This window comes from Gossypium hirsutum, chromosome D03, assembly GCF_007990345.1.
Source record: "Gossypium hirsutum isolate 1008001.06 chromosome D03, Gossypium_hirsutum_v2.1, whole genome shotgun sequence".
Taxonomy (NCBI): Eukaryota; Viridiplantae; Streptophyta; class Magnoliopsida; order Malvales; family Malvaceae; genus Gossypium; species Gossypium hirsutum.
The window spans coordinates 8,736,670-8,743,656 of NC_053439.1; the positions used below are offsets into that span (position 1 = coordinate 8,736,670).

The following is a 6,987-nucleotide window of genomic DNA, read 5'->3' on the forward strand; positions in this document are numbered from 1 at the left end:
CTATAAAATTGACTTGCTCATTCTCTATGCTAGAACCGAAGGGTGAACATTCTGAATTAATATCCCCACTCCATTCGTGTCACATTGCATCACTGGATTCACATGTGTAGAAAAATATAAATCATCAATTTTCTTATTCAATGCTTCCACTTGGCTTGACAACATTGTAACCACATCTAGATTAAAAACACCAGCTGCTTTCATCGGTTTTGTTCTCATGACTTGCCACTGATAATTATTCAATGTCATCTCCTCATTAAACTCATAAGCTGCCTCAGGTGTTTCATTATTCAGTGTTCCACCAGCTGCTGCATCAATTAACTACCTAGTCGAGGGATTGAAACCATTATAGAATGTTTGAACTTGTAACCAGAAAGCTAACCCATTATGAGGGCATCTTCTCAATAAATCCATAAATATCTCTCATGCATCATATAATGTCTCTAAATTGATCTGAGCAAAGGAAGAAATGTCATTCCTCAAATTAGCTATTTTAGCCGATCGGAAATACTTCAAGAAAAACTTCTTTGTCATTTGATCCCAAGTAGTGATAGAATCTCATCGTAAAGAATTTAACCATTTTTTTGCCTTGCTCCTCAACGAGAATGGAAACAACCGTAAGCAAATGGCGTCATCAGTGGTGCCATTAATCTTGAAAGTGTCACAAATCTCTAGAAAATTGACCAGATGAGTATTTAGATCTTCATCTTGCAAACCATCAAACTGAACATACTTTTGTTCCATCTGAATTGTGTTCGACTTCAGCTCAAAATTGTTTGCAACAATGGTAGGTCTCACAATACTCAATTCAGCCCCAATCAGAGTGGGATTGGCATAATCATGCATAGTACGAGGGACAAGCTTTATAAGATGTAGATGATTACTCTGATTATCACCCATCTCCACAGTAATATTGCTGTTTTCTTGTTTGTCTCCTATATTCTGTTGACTTTGTCTTGCTTCTCTATCCTCTTTACAATTTCTGTGAGTAGTACATTCAATCTCTCTATCAAAAAGCAATGGTCCTGACGAGTTTCCTCTAGTCATAAACCAAAAGAACTTGCTAGAATCAAACAAAAGAAAAAAAATTAAATGTGAATATAAAATTAAAACAAAATTATAAAAATAAAATAAAAACGGTTAAATTAATAGAAATGAATTTTTGCATAATATTTTAGTCCCCGGCAACGACGCCAAAAACTTGATAGTCACGAAACTAACTAAAAATACGACAAAGGCAAGTGCACCTATCGATAAATAGTGTAGCTACGATGAGTAAAAATATCGTATCCACGAGGACTAAAAGTACTAGTAATTACCGCTTTCCTATTATTTAACCGAAAAATTGGAGTGATTAGCTTAAACAACAATATACTAAATTAATTAACTAAATAACTTAGCAAAGAATAAATTAGGGAAATAATTGAATAATAACCACAAAGCGAAACAATACCCAGGAAAGAATCCACCTAGACTTCATCTGTCATTATGAATCTGAATTAAACAATTTATTCACTTAGTATCTTGATCCGTAGGAATCCCTAAATTATGTTAATATCTCCTTCAAGACTAAGAGCAACTGACTATAGGTTGATTAATTGAAATTTCTTTCTAAATAAAATCCCTATTGTCGCATTAACTGGATCTATGGATTCCCTTATTAGATTTAACTCTAATCTGATAGACTTATGTCATCCTGTTTCTAGGATTGCATACAACTCCACTCAAGTATACTAGATCTACTCTTAAACATGGACTTTTCCTCCTATGATTTAAGCACATGAAACATGAATTAATATTCAAAAAAATATTAAAACTAAAGATAAGCATACATAACTGAGAACAAGATTCAAGTATTTATCACATAAAACAAAAATCAAATAATACAATTCATCATAGAATTCATCTCCCCTAAGTATCTAGAGAATTAGTTCATAATTGTAGATAAAAACATCTCAAAGACAATATAACCAAAAGAAATAAGGAAACTGATAAAAACTTCAAAGAAATTAAAAGGTTTTCAATATTGATGGGAATTTGTTTTAGAGTCGGCTTCAATGGTTTCTTCGAGTTGTTTCTTCAATACTCATTGATGGCTCCTTATTCTCTTCTTCTATTTGGTATTTATAGGTCCTAGAATACTCGAAAATCCTAAAAATTGTATTTTTCCGCGTGTTTGGAATGTGAATCGCAAAATTGACACGATCTGGCACATGGTTGTGTTGTAGCCCGTGTGGCTCACACGAGCGTGTTTCTAGCTTGTATGGCTCCTGAAATCTGCTCTAATTGTTTGATTTTCGTTCGTTTTTCATCTTTTTGCTCTCAAAATGCTCTCCTAAGTATAAAAACATAAATTTAAAGGATTAGGAGCATAAAATTCACTAATTTGCATAAATAATCATCCAAAAATGCATTAAGAACAAGATTAAAACATGCTACTTTTATCACTTATCACATGAAAATCCTCCAGTAAAATATTATGCATGCAAATTGTCAGATTGATTCCCTTGATGTCCGTGATTGTCCACCCCAACGCCTTTTTAGATCTTTTCAAAACTTCAAAAAATTGAGCCTCTTGATCAGATGTTAATTCTACAGATATAACTACTGGCAACATGCTGTTGTCTCCCAAGTAGGCATACTTCAAATGTAATGGCAAATGCTTCAACTCCAAAGTAAGAAGGTCTTTTATAGAAGGTTGAGGAGGTTTAAAAGAATGCTTTGATAAATTTAAAGATTCAAAATTCATCCTTGCTCTATTTTCAAGTTGCTTAGCCTCCATCAGTTCGTTAAGTTCTTTAATTAGTTCGTCTTCATTCAACTCAACTGAGTCTACTTCATTATCAGAATTGTTGTAACAAAATTCTGCCAATTCTTCCTTCACTGCAATGTCAATAATCCCAATGGTGTAAGAATCTTCATCTGTATTTGCACACTTCATGGCATAAAAACCATTAAATGTTATTTGTTGGTCATTAACTCTAATCGGTAATTTACCTTTCTGTACATCAATTAATGTTCTACCATTGTCGAGAAAATAAAATTGTCAAATTTTACCAATACATCTTTAATTTTACCTTTCAGATGTGCATAAGAATGATCAGCTAGCTACAACGTTACAGTTGTAGGTTTTGCCTTCCCAATTCCTAATTTCTTGAAAACAGACATAGGTATTAAAGTTATGCTTGTACCTAAATCACATAATGCCTTGCCTATATAATGATTTCCAATTGAGCAACGAATTCTAAAACTCTATGGGTCTTTCAATTTTGATGGCAATTTATTGATCAACATTGTTGTGCACCCTTTAGTGAGAGCAACAGTTTCAAATTCCCCTAGTCTGCACTTCTTTGACAATATGTCCTTCATGAACTTTACGTAATTGGACATTTGCTCCAACGCTTCCACCAGTGGTATGTTGATATGAAGTTGCTTCAGTACATCCAAGAATTTTTTGAATTGAAAATCTTGCTTAGACTTCTAAAATCGCTAAGGAAAAGGTGGTGATGGCCTTCCTTTAAATTGTTGAGTTTATTTTGCTGTTGCATTCTTATTAGCAACAAGAGCTGATTCTGCTTCAACATTTTTTTTTGCTCTTCTCAATTGTAGGTTGCTCCACTACTGGTTCTAAATTCACCTTATGTATGACACCTGAGCTATTTTCTTCAACAGTGGCATCATTAATAACTTCATGTAGTTGAGTACCACTTCTGAGTGTAATGACCTTTCAATGTTCCTTCCCTTGAGATCCTGAATTTTTAGTATCACTCGGCAATGCTCCTTGCTGTCATGAGCTTAATGCATTGGCAATTTGTCTCACTTGGTTTTCTAAAGCCCTTAAAGATGCAGCTTGACTCTGTATTACAACATCATTCTTAGCCATGTATTCCTTCAATAAAGCTTCCATAGATGAAGATGATGATGAACTTTGCTAAACATTTTTTCATGGCATAGGATGATTGTATCCAGGTGGTGTACTTGTGACATTCTGTTAAACAACATTACTGGAATTTCCCACTCCTTGATTACTCTAACTGATGCATCGAATTTTATTTTAACAAAACCCTTAGGAGGTTTTTCCCATTTTTTAACAGTGAGGTTAGGAGAAAGCAACGACTCATTCATCATATTACAAATGAGAAAATCTTAACTAAGGGTGCTAGCCCTGTCCCAAATGACCTGCACTTCCTCTTTCTTTCCCTTGAAGAGGAAATTGTTTCTATTATTCTAGCTATTCCATAATTTAGTCATAAGGCCAGCCGTAACTTTTTTTATCAAGAACTCTCATCTTATCTTCCAGCTAATCGATGCAACACTTATAATCCTTCGAAATGGTGCTATCATTTCACCCACCAATAGAGAGGATCGCCTTAGAAGTAGGGTAATCTTTAAGTGCATGAATAACAGTCTTGTACTCAGCCCTGTACCTAGGACATCCCTGCCTAAAGCCATGTTGAACAGAAGCAATTTTAATGTTAGTAGGGAGGATCTCGTGTCCCATATGCCACGTAAACACTCGAACCTTAAGGATAGTGTCGAGCTTCCATAAAGCTTTCTGAAAGAACCTATGAGTACCAAACCCTATTTCTTTCAATAACAACCAAGAATAAGCTGACTTCAAATTGAAGAAGCCATGCGGGTTATGGAACCACACAGTTTTATTGCAATGGCCCTTACCCCCAATCGGTAAGTTACAAATTTTGTCCCCCAAACCTTGCCCATAAAGCTCATGAACTTTACCAATGTTCCAACATCTATAATCCTCGAGCCAAAGGTCTTTAACACTACACTCAGTTGGGTTAAGCAAATTAGAATTAAGAACCCCACCATTTAAACCTTCCAATCTCCAACTGTCTATCGGAATGTTGATACAATCACCACTCCTAACCTGCCAACCAAACTCATCCTTAAGAGCGTCCTCCGTAGCCGCAAAGATAGGCTAAGTGAAAGAAGCTTTGTCAACTCTTTTGGGATGAAAGATATCATCTTCGGGAAAGTATTTTGAACTCAGTACTTTATAACAAAAGGTTTCGTTGTTATTTATTAGCCTCCACACTTAACACCCAAGAAGAGCTAAATTGAACAACCAAATATACCTAATGCCGAGACCTCCCATACCCTTAGGGTGAGATAAGTTCTTCCAAGGAAGCATCATTTAGAATTTTCCTTTCTCCTTGCCCGACCACCATATTCTACTAATCTTTGCTTATATGTATTCAATCACACCTTTGGGAGCCAAAAAAATCGACAGTGCGTACGTTGGAATAGATTGAAGAACAACTTTTATGAATAATTCTTTACCACCAAAGGATAGTAGCCTCTTTGTCTAACTTTTTATCCTGTAAGACAACCTATTAGTGATCTCTTGGAAAGCCAAAGTTTTATTCTTACCTACTGGAAGAGGAAGACCAAGGTAGTTGTCCAATTTTTCTACGACCTTCATACCAAGTAAATCACCAAAAAATTGTCTTTGCCCTCTAGGAGAGTTAGGACTAAAAAGAACCATCGACTTTTCAAAATTTATCTCTTGACCTGAAGCGTTTGCAAAAACCTTGAGAATGTTTACAAGACCCTGAACATCACTTTTTTATTTCTCACAAAGAGGCGGACATCGTCGGAAAAAAAATTGTGATTTATCCTAAGGTCGTTTATACTGGCCCGGATCCCTCTTAAAATATTATTGCCTTGTGCATGAATAAGCATCCTCGAAAATGCTTCTATACAAAATAAGAACAAATAAGGGGAAAGTGGGTCCCCTTGAAGGAATTCCCTCTCGGGAATAATAACATCCAACAAAATATTATTGCATTTAACCATATATCTTACAGAACAAACGCAACATATTATTTTATCAATCCACTTGTCAACAAAGCCCATTTTCTTCATGACCATCTCAATAAAATTTCTTTCCACACGGTCCTATGCGTCGAAGTTAAAATAAGCTTACTTGATGGTCTCTTCAATGTTTTAATCATATTAGTTAGGGATGATACCTGAGCTGTTAAGGAAGTGATCGCATCAAGCTCCATGGCTCCAGTAACTCTTCTGCCAGTACCTACTCTTGTAGTTAGATATTAATAATCGTTGTTAGCTATCCTTTCCAGAATTTTATATGCCTCATTATACGATTTATCTAACAAAGTCTCATTGTCAGATGCATCAACTACCATTTGTGTATGTGTGTTCAGTCCATTATAAAACATTTTCATTTGCATCAAATGTTGGAAATCATGCAGCGGGCATTTTCTAATCAATTCTTTTAATCACTCCCAAGCTGCATACAATGTTTCATCTTCAAATTACCAAAAAAATATAATATCCTCCTTAATTTGACATTCATGTTTGGACAATTGTATCACAAAAAAAACCTTTAATAAAGCTCATTCCAAGATGCCACCGTTCTTGACGGCAAAGCATTCAGCCTTGCTCTGGCATTATCTCGCAATGAGTAAGGAAATAGCTTGAGCCTTAGGGCATGTTCAGGAACACCCTGCTGCTTGAATGAATCACATACATCCAAAAAAAGTCTTAAATTTAGTCGCGGATCTTTAGTAGGTAATCCACTAAACTATCCTACTTTTGTAGCATTGGAAACATCACTGGTTTCAACTCAAAATGTTGAGCTTGAATATGTGGCATGACAATCCCTGGATTCAAATACTCCAAGATTTACACTACATGTTCTCTAATGTGTAACACCCCAAACTCGACCTAGACATTATTACCGAATCTGGTGTGCCACATTGAAGTGTTTTTCGAAAACCATGTTTTCATTGAAAACCCTTCTTGAAATTTCAAACTTCTTGCCATTTAAAACTTGTACAAAACCTCAGTTTGTGTTTGTTTATTTTCAATTGAGGTTTATTAAAGAAATGTTGTTACCTTCAAAACCTTATTGTTGTCGAAGCTTAATTTAAAACAAATAATTTGCGAAAACGTGTTATTTAAAAATTGAGTTGCGGAAACGTAACGTTTGAAAATAGTTAT

At 35.1% G+C, this 6,987-nt stretch overlaps 1 non-coding gene across 1 annotated transcript; it reads left to right on the plus strand.

Annotated features, from left to right (window-relative positions):
• Positions 1-379: 379 nt before the first annotated feature.
• On the plus strand, positions 380-486 carry LOC121215693 (small nucleolar RNA R71). The gene has a single exon (XR_005911669.1). It is a non-coding gene; the product is annotated as a small nucleolar RNA R71 (small nucleolar RNA).
• The last annotated feature ends 6,501 nt before the right edge of the window (positions 487-6,987 follow it).